At 48.7% G+C, this 16988-nt stretch overlaps 1 protein-coding gene across 1 annotated transcript in view; it reads right to left on the reverse strand.

Moving 5' to 3' along the window:
- Window positions 1-16988, reverse strand: part of MOGAT2 (monoacylglycerol O-acyltransferase 2) — a 49931-nt gene that overhangs the window by 21977 nt on the left and 10966 nt on the right. The gene's annotated exons all lie outside the window — the stretch shown is intronic.

Here is a 16988-nt window from a genome sequence, read left to right on the forward strand (position 1 = left end):
TCAAGTTGTGGTGGGAGAGGTCCAGGTTGGATATTAGGAAAAACTATTTCACTAGGAGAGTGGTGAAGCACTGGAATGGGTTCCCTAGGGAAGTAGTGGAGTCTCCATCCCTAGAGGTGTTTAAGTCTCGGCTTGACAAAGCCCTGGCTGGGTTGATCTAGTTGGGATTGATCCTGCCTAGAGCAGGGGGCTGGACTTGATGGCCTTCTAAGGTCTCTTCCAGTTCTATGGTTCTATGATTCTGTGATTCTAAGAGCTGGCTGAGCTGCGGCACAAGCCAGCAGGGAGCCACTTAAAGAGGTGGCAGGGACCCGGGCTGCAAAAGGAAATTTTAAGTTACTTTCACCGCTGCCTGAACCAGAGATGGAGGAGGTGGTGTGTGCCAGGCAACTGTTGCCCTTTGTACTACTGCTGCACCTTTTAACCTTCAGTCCTAGGCAGAAAGGCCCTGGAGCTTAAACCAAACCAGGGAAAACAACTTGTTTTCCCTCTGTAAGGAGAGCCCACATGGAGAAGGAGGCCAGAACTGTTAATATTTCACTCGTCCAAGCTGTGTTTGTGTTACATTTTCATGATTCAAATGAGGAGATGGCTGTGGGTCGCAGTCCTTCTTCCTTGTCTACTCCAGCAAACAACTGGGGTATGTCTAGACTACATGCCTCTGTCCCAGAGGCATGTAAATTAGACATACCGAAGTAGTCAGTGAAGCAGGGATTTAAATATCCCCCGTTTCATTAGAATAAAAATGGCCGCTGTGCTGTGCTGGCTCAGCTGTTTGTTGGCACAAACTGGCAGTCAAGACGGGGATCGGTTGGCAAGGAAAGCCTTTGCCGACCGATCCTGTAAACCTCGTTGCATGAGGCATAAGGGATTAGTAGGCAAAAGCTTTCCTTGCCGACCGATATCCATCTTGACTGCCAGTTCGTGCCGACAAACAGCTGAGCCGGCACAACGCGGTGGCCATTTTTATTCTAATGAAGCAGGAGATATTTAAATCTCTGCTTCATTGACTGTGTCGGTATGTCTAATTTACATGCCTCTGGCGACAGAGGCATGTAGTCTAGACATACCCCCGGACAACAGCAAACCTTCTCTTTTCCCCACAAATGTTCCCTGTAATCTTTTCCATCCATGTACAGAATAAATTTTTATGTGCACTAAGGCATGTGCGGAAGGGCACCACCAGGAGAAACACAAACCCTAGCTATGGGCATTCTGTTCATCAGCTGGGTAGCATTTGAATCTCTCCTGAGTGGCTGCACAAGTGCCCAGCTTACAGGGAACGCTGCTCTCAGCCTTCTCCCTCCCTCGCTGGGCCACAGCTCTCGGCCACTTGGTGGAGTCCCCACAGGCCACACACCTCTCATTCCAGGGCAGCTCTAGTACACTACTGGTGCCAAGACGTTCCCTGTCCTTCAAGCCGGGGCAACCTGTCTCATGATCAGAGCAAGGCACTGAGAGTTGGGAACTCTCGCTTCCATTCCCTGGTGACAGGCTGATTGACCCTGGCTAAATCACTTAGGCCAAAAGATTACCACTTGGGTGTCTGGAGCTGGTCCCCTCAATCCATGTGTAGACTCCAAAGCAGAGCTGGCCAGATGATCCGAGGTGCTGAGAACGTGCACCGCCCAGCGACTTCCTGTCAGAAGGCACCTCTCCTTGCATGGCCTACCTGGGAGTAGGGTCTGGTGTGGACTGTAGCCTTTGCTCTCAGGATACTAGCCCCGGATGCAAGAGGATGGGCACTGGATGTGTCTGTCTTCCACCCATACATGGGTCAGGTTATTGGGCCAGGTACAAACGGAGACATATTTGTGGTAGCATCTTGGTGCCTGAGTCATGGACCTGGAGCCTGCTGGGCTAGGCACTTTACAAACACAGAACAAGAAGTCCCTGCCATCAAGGAAACAACACCCTTAGGGCTGTGGCAATTTACTGCCAACCCACCTGATCAAGCAAGGAATTGGGAGGAATTGTGACCTGTCCCCGCAGCTTCCTGACCCGTGCCATTACACATGGCCCCTTGCTCAGGGCTGATCTTAAAGGCTCAAGTTAGCCCTTAGCTCACACCTCACAGATGGGTCACTGACTCGCCAAGCCGGCTCCTGCATTGTTGCGTTTTATGCTCATGCTCCTATGGTGGAGCCGTACGGTCGGGAAGCTCAAAGGAGGAGAGAAATGCTGACAAGGATAAGCTAAAGCTGTGGTGCTTTCTTGCAGTCAGAGCGGGCCTCACAAGATTATGGTTTGGAGGCTGTGGTGCCAATGGGATTTCCAGGCATTTGTGTGAACTAGCAGCAGGGGCAGCAGCCATGTCAGACAACAATGAAACAAGATTGAATTCCAGCTGGGTTTGTCTAATTTCAGTTTCCCAGAGTTATCGCGTAAGTTATTTAAGGAAATATGGGGTGGGCAGGGGAGAACATATGACATATGTACAGCCTGAAGGGTTACATAAAAGGTGGTTTCAAAACAAGCAGGAATCACTTAGCAGTATCAGCGTTCTTGCCGCACCATCAGGTGCATAAACCTTAAGTCAGTAACCACCATATAAATGCAAGAACCGTGTGTCACATACGGTACAATGTGATAAATGGGCATATAAATCAATACACGTTAAGTCACAAGCCTTCGATTCACAGCACAGGACTGGAGTCGCAGTGCAATGGGGCTCATCTTCATATTTCACTTCTCCATTCTATTATGGTAGAACCTGCCTGCCTGGTCCTGGTCTGATGATTGCAGCCAAATGACGGCAATCTGGGGCACCAGGCTGATCAGCCAGGGAAGCAACATCTACATTTTGCAATGAAAAGTGGAGCTGGTTGAAATTCTGAATTTCTGTTGCAAGGCGGATTGGAACAAAAAGTTAAAATTTCAAAACTTCCCCAAATGTGAAATTCCCAGGTCAGCTGTAACATTTCATTTCAATAGACTCGAGTATTGATTTTGACTCTTCTTGTCTGTTATATTTTTATTTTATATTAGTTTTGACCTTGTTTTTCTATTTTTATTTTGTAATTTGAAATGAGAATTTAATTATTTGAAAATTATAATGTGAACATAAAGCAATAATTTGTGTTTGGTAATTCAGCTGGTAATTAGTTTGGTAACTGATATTGTAATTTGCATAATGTAAAATGGTATAATAAAATAATATGAAATAAAATAAAAATACAAAATGAAACACATTTCAAAATGAGAAGTCCATTTCAAAATGAAAAACTGAAATGCTCTGAGAAGGCTGACATGCATCATCTCAACCATATTGAAATATTTCATTTATTTTTTTCCCCAAAAAGAAATACTACTGAAATTGACATGTCCCCATGTTACATTTAGATTTTTTGAATTGGACTTTTTGATTGAAAAATGTTCCAGTCACAATGTTTGAGCCTATCTGTGTTGTCTGGTGTTTTAATGGCAAGGCATGTCAATGACATAGTAAGAAAGCAGTAGCTAATTGAGTTAGTAAAGCTGGTTGGATAGACAGGTTGCTAGGCTATAGCTGAGAAGACTAGGGTTCAAAACCTTACTCTCCCACAGGCTATCTGGGTGATCTTGGCAAGTCATGCCTGGTCTATGCTACAAAGAAAAGTTGGAAAAAGATACACAAATTGTGAACTGCAATTTGTGTATCTTTTTCCAACTTTTCTTTCAAGAGAGGCTTTTCTGAAATGTGGCCCATCTACACGGGGTCAAATTTTGGAAAAACCTCCTCTTTCGACACATCCTTTCTTTCTCATACAATGAGGATTAAAGGGATGGTGAAAGAACGCGGCTGCTTTTTTCGGAAATTGTTCCGAAAAAGCGGACACATTCCTTGGCCGCGACATAGCTTTTCCAGGATACCTCCAGTATTCCACAAAAGCTCTGCAATCTAGACATAGCCTCAGTTAATTTCTGTCTTTGTATAACTGGGCCAACAGCTCTGCCCTACCTCACATATGTGCTACAAGGATAAATACATTAAAAGTGCATGAACCACCCTGGTGATAGAGAAATGGGACTACAGTTAAATTTATTATCAATAGGCAGTTTATATGCTGAGATCAGTGAATTACCTGTAAACAGGTTTCAGTGTCCATATGTTCTGCTCATTATTCAGGCATGTGGGCACAAGCCAGATTCTTTTTGACGGGGCTATGGGGGGGAATTTCCTCTCTGGGCTTTTCATTCCACATTCCTGAGGCAGCTTATACTGGCTGCTGATGGAGCCGAGTGAGGAGGTCTGGAGGAGCCGCTGGTCTGATCCAAAATGGTGTCATGCAATGAATGGTTGGATGAACACTATGAGCTGCCTGAGAGCCATCCTTTGGGATGACTGCCCGAAGTATTTGCTCTTTGTCATTCGATTTCACTGTGTGGCTGGGCACCTCTGTCACAGGACATTGTTTAGTCTCCCCGATTTGATGGCTCCCAAAGAGGCTTCAAGAGGGTGACACAATTCCTTCCAGTAAATATGAGCTTACAGGAGTCTTCGGTCAGGTTCAGGCTGCCTGCCCCCTCCTCCCTGCGCAGGAGAGGAATGGTCACTTTGAGCCATCTGTAGTTCTCTGGTCTGCCCCTGGAGTGATCGTCAGGGCAGATTTCAAAGTTACCAAATGGCCTAGAGGGATTGGCACCTAGCCCTGTGGTACAGAAAGAGCTAAGAGAGAGATGACTTTGCAACTACTTGATGTTGTGTAATCCCCTGCTGCCTTCTTTCTTCTCCTATCCATAAATGAAAACCAAAGTGAATGGCCACAGCTATTAGAAATTAAAAAGTCCACGGTTAACGTCATGGGCCACTGTATAAATTGCCTCAATTATAAATAATGCTTCCCTTTTATACAGCTCATGCCAAAGGGTCCAGGCTTATGAAAAGAATTCCTGGGTGCATTTGTTTTCAGTCCAACCAATGCATGCTTCCGTTGGAACCCAGTCGTGCGTCAGAGCTGCAGTTATGTTAAGTAACCCCAGTCATGGTTTCTGCATAACCAATGGACATAAGCAAGATGCAGGCCAGAAAGTCCTGAATCACAGCCTTTCCTTTCAATGTGACACTGTGCTGTCTGAAGACATGTGGGCTAGATATTGCTTTCAGTTACACCAGTGAAAATCCAGAGTGACGCTACTTCCAGCTTCCAGCAGTGGCCTTTCAGAGTTTGCTAATCGCCTTAGATAAGTAGGTGCTAGCAGTTAGATAACCTCATTATTTGCAGTGCTCGAGATATTTCCTCTGGTAAGTAGCAGGAAATAGAAAGGGTTGCAGTAGACATGGAGGTAAATTTTCCGTCTGTCCTGTGTAACATGGGCAAGCTGGCCCCCACTGTACTCAGTGGGGTTACTCTGTGGTACCCGATACCAGAAGCCAAAGGCTAGAATGTCCCAGATGGATTTGCTCATCATACAGTAAGTGATTACAGCCCATGTTTCCTGTGGCCCACGTCAGTCCTATGCTGGTTCTGACAGGGCTTCCTTTTCTCCCCCTGCTTTCTGGGCTTCAGGGCTCGTTCCTATCAAATTATGTCAGAAAGAAACAACAGTTGTATGGGTGGCAACGTAGGCCTTGACTGTGCCCTGGGATGTGCTGGCTTCTGCATTTTGATGGGGCTTTTCCCTTAAAAATCTCCAAGCTCTAATTTTGCAAGGTGGGGAGTGTTATCCCCCTGCACTGAAAAGGGTTGTGGAACCAGGGGCCAAGTGGCATAGCCTTGCAGTGAGCTAACGCCAGAGTTGGGCACAGAACTCAGGTGTGCTCCTGGCTAGTCTCTCACGGTGACCCCCAGACAAAGCACCTCCTAATAGACGGCCTGCAGCGTCATTGGGGTAGGGGTGTGCGGGATGAGAGTAGCTGGGTATGGAAGGGAAAGGGATGTGTGAAGGGATAGGCTGGGCCATCCCTACTACTGCTGGTGTCCTCTACAGTCCTCCGCTCTGGAGGGGGGCTGCACTCTGGAGGGGGCAGGAGCAGGGCATTTGGGCAGGAGGGGTTGGGCCCAACCCCATATTCACCAGCAGTGGGAAGTGAAGCCACCCGGTCTCCCCTGGCTCCAAGCCACACTGCTCAGAGTATGGGTTTGGGGGAAGGGGTGGAGTGAAGGCAGGGGCAGAGCAGGAGCAGAGCACGGTGGAGTCTGTCCAAGACCCCACGCTCCCATAAGGGATCCACTGTGGTGGGCTGAAGAGGGCATCAGCAGTGCTGGGAGGCCAGCTGGGGATGGGACTGGTTGCTAGAAGCCACAATGCTCCATACCGCAGCACACAGCTGCCTAGGGCACCATGAAATCTGGGGCAAGTTGGTGCCCCAAATTTCATTCCACCCTATGCAGCTGCTTGCTTTGCATATTGATAGGGATGGCCTTAGTTAGGGATTAGCTCACTTAGGGTATGTTTAAACTCCATCCCTTTTTTGATAAAGGGATGTAAATGAGACATATCGAAATTGAAATGAAGCCACGATTTGAAGCCGGTCAAGACGGGGATCTTTTGACAGAAATGCCCCATTTCGAAAGATCCTGTAACCCTCTGTCCAAAGAGCCCCATCCTGACCACATTTTTTTTTTTGAAAAGTGGCTTTTTGAAAAAAAGCTGCAGCCGCCATTATGTAAATGAAGTGCGGGAAATTCAAATACCAGCTTCATTTACAATTTTAATATGTCTAATTTACATCCCTTTATCGAAAAAGGGATGTAGTTTAGACATACCCTCAGGGTACATTTTAGGAAGTTTTTCTTCACTCAGTGCACAGTCAACCTTTGGAACTCCTTGCCAGAGGATGTGTTGAAGGCTAGGACTTTCCCAGGGTTCAGAAAAGAGCTAGATAGATCCATGGAGGTTAGGTTCATCAATAGCTAATAGCCAGGATGGGTAGGAATGGTGTCCCTAGTCTCTGTTTGTCTGGAAATGGATGACAGGGGAGGGATCACGTGAGGATTACCTGTTGTGTTCCCTTCCTCTGGGGCATCTGGTATTGGCCACTGTTGGCAGACAGGATATTGGGCTAGATGGCCCTTTGGTCTGACCTAGTATGTCCATTCTTATGTTCTTATGTTTATACAGCGGGGCTAAAGTTGAATTAAGCTATGCAACTTGAGCTACGTCAATTGCGTAGCTTAAGTCAAAATAGCTTAACTCGGCTTTTGGCACTGTCTACGCAGCAGGAAGTCGAAGGAAGAACACTCTGCCTTTGACTTCCCTTACTCCTCGTGAAATGAGGGTTACAGGAGTTGGAATTAGAAGTCCTCCAGCTCGATATTATTTCAAAATAAAGTCTTAGTGTAGCTGTAGGGATAGACATTGGGGGATGGACAGTGGTAATTAGCAAGGACCTGTTGAAACTGGGGTTGCCAGCCCTCCAGGATTGTCTGGGAGTCTCCAGGAATTAAAGATTAACATTTAGTGAAAGGTTATGTCACTTGATGAACCCTCCAGGAATATGGCCAGCCAGAGCTGGCAGCCCGAGCTGATCGCACTGGTTCGTTAGCAAAAGGTGAAACTCACTGCAGGTTAAGCTGAACAAATGAACGTTATTAAACCCCATGCCCTGCTCTCATCCGCCCACCTGACTGTCATGCTTTCAGACCCGCTCCCTGGTCCCCTGATCCCTTGTCCTAACAGACCTTCCAGAGAGCACAAGCCTCTAACTCATGGGCGGAGGGTAATGTAGGCCTTCCCCATAATGCCTACACTCCACAGCTATCTGGGAAGGCTGGGGCCATGCCCCAGCCCTCCAGGTGATCAGTAAGGGTTGGGCAGGGTTTGGCTCCACGTGGGGGTTGGGGGTGGGAGGGGAAAGTTGCTGAAGGGGCGGGGCCTCTGGTGAAAGGGGCGGGGCTGGGGCCTGCCTTCCCTAACTGGGCCTTCACCCTCCTCCCACGCTTGGACTCCACTTCCACTGATCATGATACTCTCATCAGGGCCTCGCCCAACTCCTCAGTGGCTCAGTGCTGCTACTGCTGCTGCCTCCCTCATTCACAGCCTGGAAGCAGCTGCCTGCCAGCCCCACCTCCTGCAAATAGCTGCAACTGCACATCAGGGGGCTCCTTGCCACACAAGAGTTTTCTCTGCTCCCAGCTGAGTTTCAGGTTGATTTTCTCTGCTTCTGTCTGTCCTCACTCTATGAAGTTTTCCAAAACTCACCAGGATGCACACCCGGCTTGCTGGCGGACTGACAGGCTGGGGCGCTCCCAGATCCCTCCCTTACTGCTCTGTCTGTGGTTCTCTAAAAGTTTAGCTCTGCTAGCACGGCACACGCAGGGGGAGCTCTTACAGTGGCTATGTCTACACTGCAGCGACAATGCAAACGAAGCGCTCATTAGTATTTCTCGTGCTCTCATTTGCATAGTCTCTTCTGATCCGTTTTGCAGAAGAGGTTTTTGCATAAAAAACTCACAGTGCAGACGAGGCAAAAAACCCTTTCACGCAAGATTCTGTATACCTGCTGTTTTAAGGAATAAGAGTTCTTGTGCAAAAGGTTGGTTTTTTGTGCAAAAACCTCTTTTGCAAAACAGATTGTAAGAGACTATGCAAATGAGAGCACAAGAAATGCTAATGAATGCCTCATTTGCATTGTCTTTGCTGACAAAGGCTGCAGTGTAGACGTAGCCGCAGTGAGAGAGCTGTAACAAGCCCGTGTTTGCATTCCTGACACTTGCAATGGCAAAACTGCACAGTCAGCTAGTTACCTGCAAGAAAAGGACTGTACATGAGGAGTGCATATCACTCAGTCACCAAGAAACTGGGTGCATGCACCGGCCCTGCCATCCTCTCTCCTGCAGCAACAAACATGTTAACTGAGCAGAGCTCAGCTGTAGGGGACACTTTCTAACAGAGGGCAGAGCAACCTGGCAGCTCTTTTTCGCTTTCTTACCCACAGGCACGGAAGATTTGCCACATCAGGTTTGCTGCTGGGACATGGGAGGATTAAAAGCCATTTTTAATCTTCCAGGAGCCACTAATCCTTTCATGTTAAATGAAACAGAGGCTGCTGTGGGGTAGGGCAGGGATGCCTGCGTGTGTTGCTTTTCTGGGGCTTGACTGAGGAGCAAATGGCAGATCCATTTCTTTCAGTCAATTAGGCTGGTAATGCTCCGCTTGCTAGCCAGCTGTGCACCCATCACCCAGCCAACCGCACGGCGGGAACACTCAGCACTTACTCTGGATGGTGCTCATCCTCCAGAGATGGCCGAGCTCTTTGCAAAGCAAAGGAAGGCTCAGTAGCCGCACCGTCTCGGTGGAGGGATATATCCTGGGTAAATAACATGGCTCTTCTTCAAGTGGGAGTCAAGGCTATTAACCGATCCATGTTTACAAAGGGCTTTCGAGCCACAAAGGCCCTAATGGCTGTTTTGGCCAGACGCTGTTGCTGACAGCAGAATGCTAAGCATTTGAGTGGCTGAGGAGCATGGCCCTGAAGCATGGCTGTATGGGGCAGGAAGGTTTTAGGGGAGTACTCAGTTCTCCTAGCTCTGTTTTTGTTCAGCAGCTGGAGCTGTGTTGTCTGGGATTTGTTGCTTTGCAGCACCACCCAGTGGCTTTCTAGAGAACAGCAGCATTGCCTTGGCGGAAACTCTTGGGTCCTGATGTTGACCCCTCATTCATGGGTGTAAATCACAGATTACTCTCAGTCTAATGATGATGGTGATGGGCGATCACTCATTGCCGAGTATGATCGTCTTCCACGAGAGTTATGGACCCTCAGGTGGCTGATAAGGCCGATCCTTGAACCACAAGTTCTATTACAGTGAGGACAGATGTTTCCAGGTACAGCAGGAGACTGCTGACCGTTTCCCCTTCCTCCTGCACCTCTTCTCTTCTCCTCTTCAGAATGTCAGTGGTTTCTTACATTTTCGACCTCTGGGATGGTGATCCTGCTGGATGCAGCTGCTGAGCCAGGAGGAAGAGGCAAGACTATTTTTAGGGCACTTTTTCTTGCCCTTTCCCCATGTGGGTGAGCAGAGTGGATCCTAAAGAGGACCACGCAGTCATGGGTGCAGCTGCTGAGATGCTCGACCTGCCTCAGTCCTTGAGCAAGACGGGTGAATCACATACCCATTGCCTGTGTGTCGGTCGGTGACTGTTCCCATCATCACTTGCCGATCACCAGCAGGCTTCTGACTTGTGCAGGTGTTGTTTTCCCCCGAAAATGGAAGGTGCCTGGGTGGGGCTTCTTTTAAAGTGGGGAGACTCGTGCACAGCAGTCACCACGCTGTCCTTGAGACACAGAGGGCTTGAAACCAACGGCATGGACACCATGACGACTGCAGATCATCTATCTGCTGCAGCCTTCATCCACCTGCACAGCTGCTGTAACATTACTCAACAGTATCAGCTCCATTGTGCAGGTATCCTCCGTCTGCTCTGCCATTGAGGACTTCTTGGGTCACACTTGGTCTGAAACCGGGCCCTTGCCGTTCTGCCATGGGTGACCCTAAGGGAGTACATGACTCCAAGCAATGTTGCTCTCTGGGGTCATTGGCACACGCAAGGCTCTCCCCCACAACAATGTGATGATCCATGGTCTCAGTCTGATACAGTGACACTGATTTGACTATAACTCAGCTTCTTGGCCTTCTGGTGTTGCAGTTACTACTGGGGTGACCAGCTAGCAAGTGTAACAAATCAGGACAAGGAGTGCAGGGGGTAATAGACACATTTATACAACAAAGCCCTGATTATCAGCACTGTCCCCTATAACATGGGGACATTTGGTCACCTTGGTTAAGACTGCAATGGAGTGATGGCTGGAGGCGAGGGAGGGCTTATGGTGGAAAACGGTAGCTCAGAGGAGGAGACTATGGAATCTCCATTGGGCACAGTGGTAACCACCAGCCCAGAGTCTGTGAAGGTGGCCAGGAGAGCAGAAAGGGAAGGGTTCCTTTGGCACACACCCTGGTTTGGTGGCAGAATCTGCCCAGACTTGGACATTTGGGGGTCTCATGAAGCAACGCAAAGACATGTGGGAGCTGGCTGTCTTGTGGCTAGGTATGTAAATGGTTAACCAGTTAACCGGTAAGCCTCACCTTTAATGGGTGAGGGCTACTGGTTCTGGTTAATTGGCATGGGCAGGGGGCTGCTCTAGCCTCGCAGGGCTCACTGCAGGCAGGGACTGCTCTGACCAGCCCCTGTCCGTGGTGGGTCCAGCCCGGCCCTCCTGCCACAGGTTACACTCTGGCTCCATGGGAACGGGGCTTCTGTGAGGTGATTCTCTGGGAGACACCATTGTGGGAATCAGGAAGGCTTCCGGCAGAGGGGAAGTGAGATGTCCTTGTGTGAGTTTGGGATTTTTCCTTGGGAATGTTCCTCTCTGCCCTGCTGATGCAGGAAACCCTCCCTGGCATCCTCCTCATACACTCCACACACCAGACAGCCAGTCTCTCTACACCCCTGGTTTCTGCCCCAGCCCTGGTTTTTTTTTAAATCATAAGGATAGCACACGGTGTGGGATACCAAGGAACAAGCCCTGACTGTGCCAGCAGGATGAGTCACATTAGTGATCAATTCCCCCTCACTATTTTATCCAGCTGCAGCAACTGCTACACAATCCATCCCCTCCGGGGTGTTTACACACTTCCCTTATTTCTAGGCAGGGAGCACGATCATCCCTTAGCTAAACTACTCATCTGCATTTCTTTCAATAGCTCTACAGAGCATTGTCCGTCCAGCCCCTTGATCATATTGGTGGTTCTCTCTGCACCCACCATGCATTTTATCTGCATCTTCTTGGCATTGGTGCTGAAATGCTACGCTGTGGTAAAACTTCAAGGCTCTTTCTACTGCTCCTACAGAGCAGCATCTCTTTCCTGCTGGCAGATTCAGCTCTCTCTGCAGCTCCTCAGCCTTCCATCTTTTGTCAGTCGTATCCCAAGATGGAATAAAAAATAAGCAAATGTACTGATTATCTGGAGAGCCGTGGAGAGGTATTATTTAGCCAAATCAGCTGTTTTCCCATGTATTTAAGAGAAGCAAAGTGGATTTTGTAATCTATATATTTTAGAGAGTTTGTCTCTTTGATCAAGAATTCCTCCTAAACAGTAAGACTCCCCAGCTGACTGAGGGTTCCACGCAGCAATTCCCCAGAACGCGGGGTCAGCTGGTCCCGAGTTCTACTGAAATGCTGCATGGAGCCCAGGATCAGCTGGGGAGTCCCCCGGTGACCCCGGCTCTGGGTGGCATTTCAATTCGTCAGCGCTGCATGGAGACCCTGAGCTAGGGGCTCTTGTGCATTTCAAAGCTGGCACACCATGTGCAGCCCAGAGTCAACAGACTTCCCGCTGGCTCCAGGCTGCACACAGAGTTCCGCATTCTTCTTTTAAAATGTACAAGAGTCTCAGTGGACTACTCGACTAGTCAATTAACGTTACTTAACAGCCTTAGTATTAACCCTTCGCACTCCAGACCTCTGCAGCACTGGATGTTCCTTGTCCCAGCAGAAATAGCTCCCTCAGTGCCTCTGCTCTTTGCTTACCACAAGGGGATCCCTAATATCTGCTGTCCCACTAGGCACTTGGAGCCAAAGGCATCGCTAGGTCTGATGGCTGCACCCCAGGGTGTAGTGAGCAGGGTTGGCCGCTCACTGACCCTGAGGAAGAAGAACCCCCCTCTGAGCACCAGTGGGCTGAGCCGGAACCTGCCCCTTTAAAGCCACAGAGGCCTGGGGGAGGGGCGGGAAGTATAAAAACTAGGCCCAGACACTCAGTCGGGGGCCAGCTGTCGGAGGGTGCAGAGGCCTACCCTGACCCCTCACACCGGGAAGACCCTGAGGAGCTGGGCCACCCGGCTCAGGCGTTGAGGAGGAGACTTTTTTTTCTCTACACCTAAATTTGGACTACGGAGACCCTGCGAGCCAGCCAGGTACATACTGAGGGGGAATCTGGAAGTGGCCCAGGGGAAGCGGGGGATGGTCAGGTGGGCCTGATCACCCTTTAATGTATGTCAGCGCGTTTCAGAATAGATTCCCTGCTGACCCCAATGGCCGCCAAGGCGGCCACTGCTAGGCCCCTGGGCCAGGACACGGTGCAGTAGGGAGGGTCCGTGTCCCCCCTGCCACCTCCCCCATACTGGGTGGCAGCCTCCCCCTTCCCGCTTGTGCTATGAAAACTGTTCATTCGCCTGCCCTGCCCTGAACCAGGGCCTGGGCCACCATCTGACCATGGAAACTGTTTGTTTGTCTGCCCGCTTCCGGGGCCCTGGTCTTAAAGGAGCCACTGGACGAGGAAGTACAGGCCCGAGCACTGGACAGGGGGTCAGGACTAAGCGAGTTTGCGTACACAGGGGAAATGTAAAGTTACAATGGGCACCCGGAGAGCGACTTCAGAAAACATCAGTGGCTACTATCCAGCAGGGTGCTGGGGACAGCCAGTCGCCCTTTGCTTAAAAACTCTCTGGTCTGGTGTTTTGAGCCAGAAGCGGCTCTGCCAAAATGGGGCTCAAGGAGACTGGCTGCTTTCCAAAGCACAGACTTTTTTTTATTATTCTTGTTTATACCAGGTGTAGCCAATGGGGCCCCTATGGTATGTCTACACTAGCCCCCTAGTTCAAACTAGGGAGGCTAATGTAGGCATTCGAACTTGCAAATGAAGCCTGTGATTTAAATATCCCAGGCTTTATTTGCATGTTCCTGTCCAGTTGCTATTTTTAAATGCCACTAGTCCGGACTAACTGCCTGCAGCTACACGCGGCAGTTAAACGGTAATTCGAACTAAGTCCTTAGTTCGAATTACCGTTTAACTGCCGCTTGTAGCCATGAGCAGTTAGTCCGGACTAGTGACATTTAAAATTGATGGCCAGACGGGAACATGCAAATAAAGCCCAGGATATTTAAATCGCGGGCTTCATTTGCAAGTTCAAATGCCCACATTAGCCTCCCTAGTTTGAACTAGGGGGCTAGTGTAGACATACCCCTAGATACTACTGCAGTGTAAATAATAAGTAACTGATCACTTTGGAGGTGTTGACAGGACGTAACCAGGAACGGAGGTTGCTCTGTCAAAGACTTGTTAAGGCGGAATGAAACCAGCTCCTAGGAAAGTGTCCAGTTCAGGACTGGAAACTGAGACCTGATGTACTCATTTCTGGATCTACCTCTGGCTTGCTGAAGACATGAACTGGATGGGCCATTAGCTTTTGATGTGACTCAGTTAGTCTCATTAGCACTGGTACTACTGTTGACAGGGTTCCCCCCCCCCCCCTCATTCCACTCTCCCTTCTTTTTCTGTTAAAAATTTGGAGGATCCCTCCCTGCCTTTTTTTTCTCTACTCATCTGAGGAAGGAGATTTTGCCCATGAAAGCTCATGATAATCTATCTATCTATCTATCTATCTATCTATCTATCTATCTAGTTAGTCTCTAAGGTGCTACAGGACTACTTGCTGTTTCATTACCCCTGTGTCACAGCTAGGCAAGAACTGCAGATTTCCCATTGCATTGTGTGCTGAAAGCTCTATTCAGCCCTGGAAAACCGTCCCTTTGAACTAGCCACCACACAAAATCTACCCTCCTTCTTCCCCTCCCCCCCTTGCTGTCATTATGATGGTACTGTAATGAAAAAAACAAATGAGGTTTCATTTGCCTACAGAATATTACTCAGCCCTGACAGGCAAATAACACTCTGCAAAGCTAGCTGGCTTAATTAACTAATGTACTTGAATGGGAAGTGCCAGCACCTAGCCAAGCAAAAGAGAGGCACCTAGTGAAGCAAAAACTAAAATAAAGGTTGGTAGAGTCAGGGAGCGGGGAATTGGGAATCTTCACCCTCTGGAAAATGCTGGGATGCCAAATGATTTCCTACCTTCTGGAATAACCTTATTGCTTGCTGTGCTGCGCTTCCCTTTCACCTTACTCACAGGAAGCAGCAGCCGCCACGGTGGCGTGCATGTCCTGGGCTCTTCAGAAATGTACTTAGTACATGGTCTGCAGAGAAATATTCGTCCAAGATCCAAAGCAGAGCTGCTCTGCATTGCTGTCAGAGGTGTGCACTAAATGAATGCTAGTAACCAAAGTCCATGTATCAGAGTTCATGTATGTGTAATACCCAGGGCTTGACAAATTATACAATCTACTCACCTGTGGCAAGTAGATTGTAACCTGGAAGAGCCAGGTTCCAGCAACCTGCACATGCACATATCACCAGACAGCATGGCTGGCAAGCAGGGCTCACCACGGTTCGGCAAGTCCTGGTAATACCAACAGGTGGAATTGAACCTGGGAGTTTTGGATCTTAGTCTGGAAGCCTCAAATTGTTGAGCTATAACCCAGCTGGCTCTCAGTAAAGGCTGTAGAGTACACTCAATCTTTCTCGCTGTAAATGGTCTAAGCACCACACCCAGTAGGTATGTGGGTTACATGTGGAACACATTTCCATGACTGTTGCCTTATCTCCAAGTCCTTAACAACTCGGGGTCTCTTCCCCATGAAGCTTGATGGGGCTGCCACCCTTCTATGCCCCTTTTGTACCTTCTCTATATCTCTGCCATGAAGGCTTCTCTGCCGGTCTGCTGACTATTTCTCCCCATGCCCTCTTCATCCACTCCCAGTTCTGTGCTGCCTTTTATGCTGCCTGATTCACAGTGGCTAGGTATATAACTAGCCGAACGTGAGCTCCCAGAGTGACATGGGTGCACAAAGCAATGCAATCCTTGGATGTATAAATGGGAATCACAAGAAGGGAGGTCAGATCCAGATTGGCTGGAACCCTGTGTCCAGTTCTGGTGTCCAAAAAGGGACATTGATAAACGGGAGCAGGTTTAGAGAAGAGCCCTGAGAATGATTAAAGGATTGCAAAACATGCCTTTATAGTGATTAGTGTACCAGAGGGTATGTTACAGAGAGACCAAATCAGCCTGGAAGTACCTAAAGGAGGAACAAAAACTTGGTGGTAGAGGGCTCTTCAGTCTAGCAGGCAAAAGTGTAACGAGATCTAACGGCTGGAAGTGGATGCTAGACAAATTCAGACTAAAAATAAGCTGTGTTTTTTTGAATAGTGATGGTCGTTAAGCACTGGAACAACTTGTCAAGAGTTGAGGTGTATTCTCCATCCGTGGCAACTTTTCAAATTCAATACTGGATGTTGTTTTAAAAAATATTGTCTAATTCAAAAAGAATTAATTCAGGGAAGTCTTTTGGCCAGAAGATCTGACTAGATAATTACAGAGGTCCTTTTTGGCATAGGAATTGACAGAAAACTCCCTCCCAGTGAATGTTTGCCCAGTATGCTCTTGAGAGCCCATCTGTTTGAAATGTTCCACCCATGGAATCCTCACTGTGTTAACCTTCTCTGTTCACCTTGAGGCTCTGTACCAGCAGTGGTACCTTTCTGCCTTCCAAACAAACAGGCTGGTATGGAGGGGCCTGTAATAGTGGAGTTCTGTAGGCTCTGACTTGGGTTCTTGAAAGTGTTGATTGATTGGGGGTTTGGGGTCATTGTCAGCTTTTCCCCTCTCTAAGCAGCTCTTAAAGAGGCAGGTCTTGCGGCCTGACCTAATGGTGTCTAGTTTGTTCCCCTCTGGAAGGCTCACGCCACTGTGGGATCCCTGACTCTGTAATCCATTGCTTTGTGCTGCCCCAGCTAGCGCCTGGAGACTGCAGGCATTTTGAAGCAAGTTCTCTCATGGGTGCTGAACATGCACATCCTGCCATGGGCACTTAGGGTGCTGCATGGTAAGAGCACATCTCTACTTAGCACAAGATCAACACTCCGGAGGTCAATCTTCTAACGTTTGATTTAGCGAGTCTAGTATAGACCCGTAAATTGAATGCTGAGGGCAGCCCCCACCAGCGTCCGGTAGTCCTCCTTCTGTGAGGAGTAAGGGAAGAAATGTTCCCATCAGCCTCCCACTGTGTGGATGCCACTGTGGCTTGGCTTAAGATAAGCCGACTCTAGCTATGCAAATTGCGTAGCTGGAGTTGTGATTCTTAAGCTGACCTTCCTGGTCTAGTATAGATCAGGCCTAACAGTCCAACAAAACGCCAGTTTGCATTGAAAATTCCCACTTGGTCCTGCAGC

Source organism: Pelodiscus sinensis, chromosome 1, assembly GCF_052426305.1.
Source record: "Pelodiscus sinensis isolate ZL-2025 chromosome 1, ASM5242630v1, whole genome shotgun sequence".
Lineage (NCBI taxonomy): Eukaryota > Metazoa > Chordata > Testudines > Trionychidae > Pelodiscus > Pelodiscus sinensis.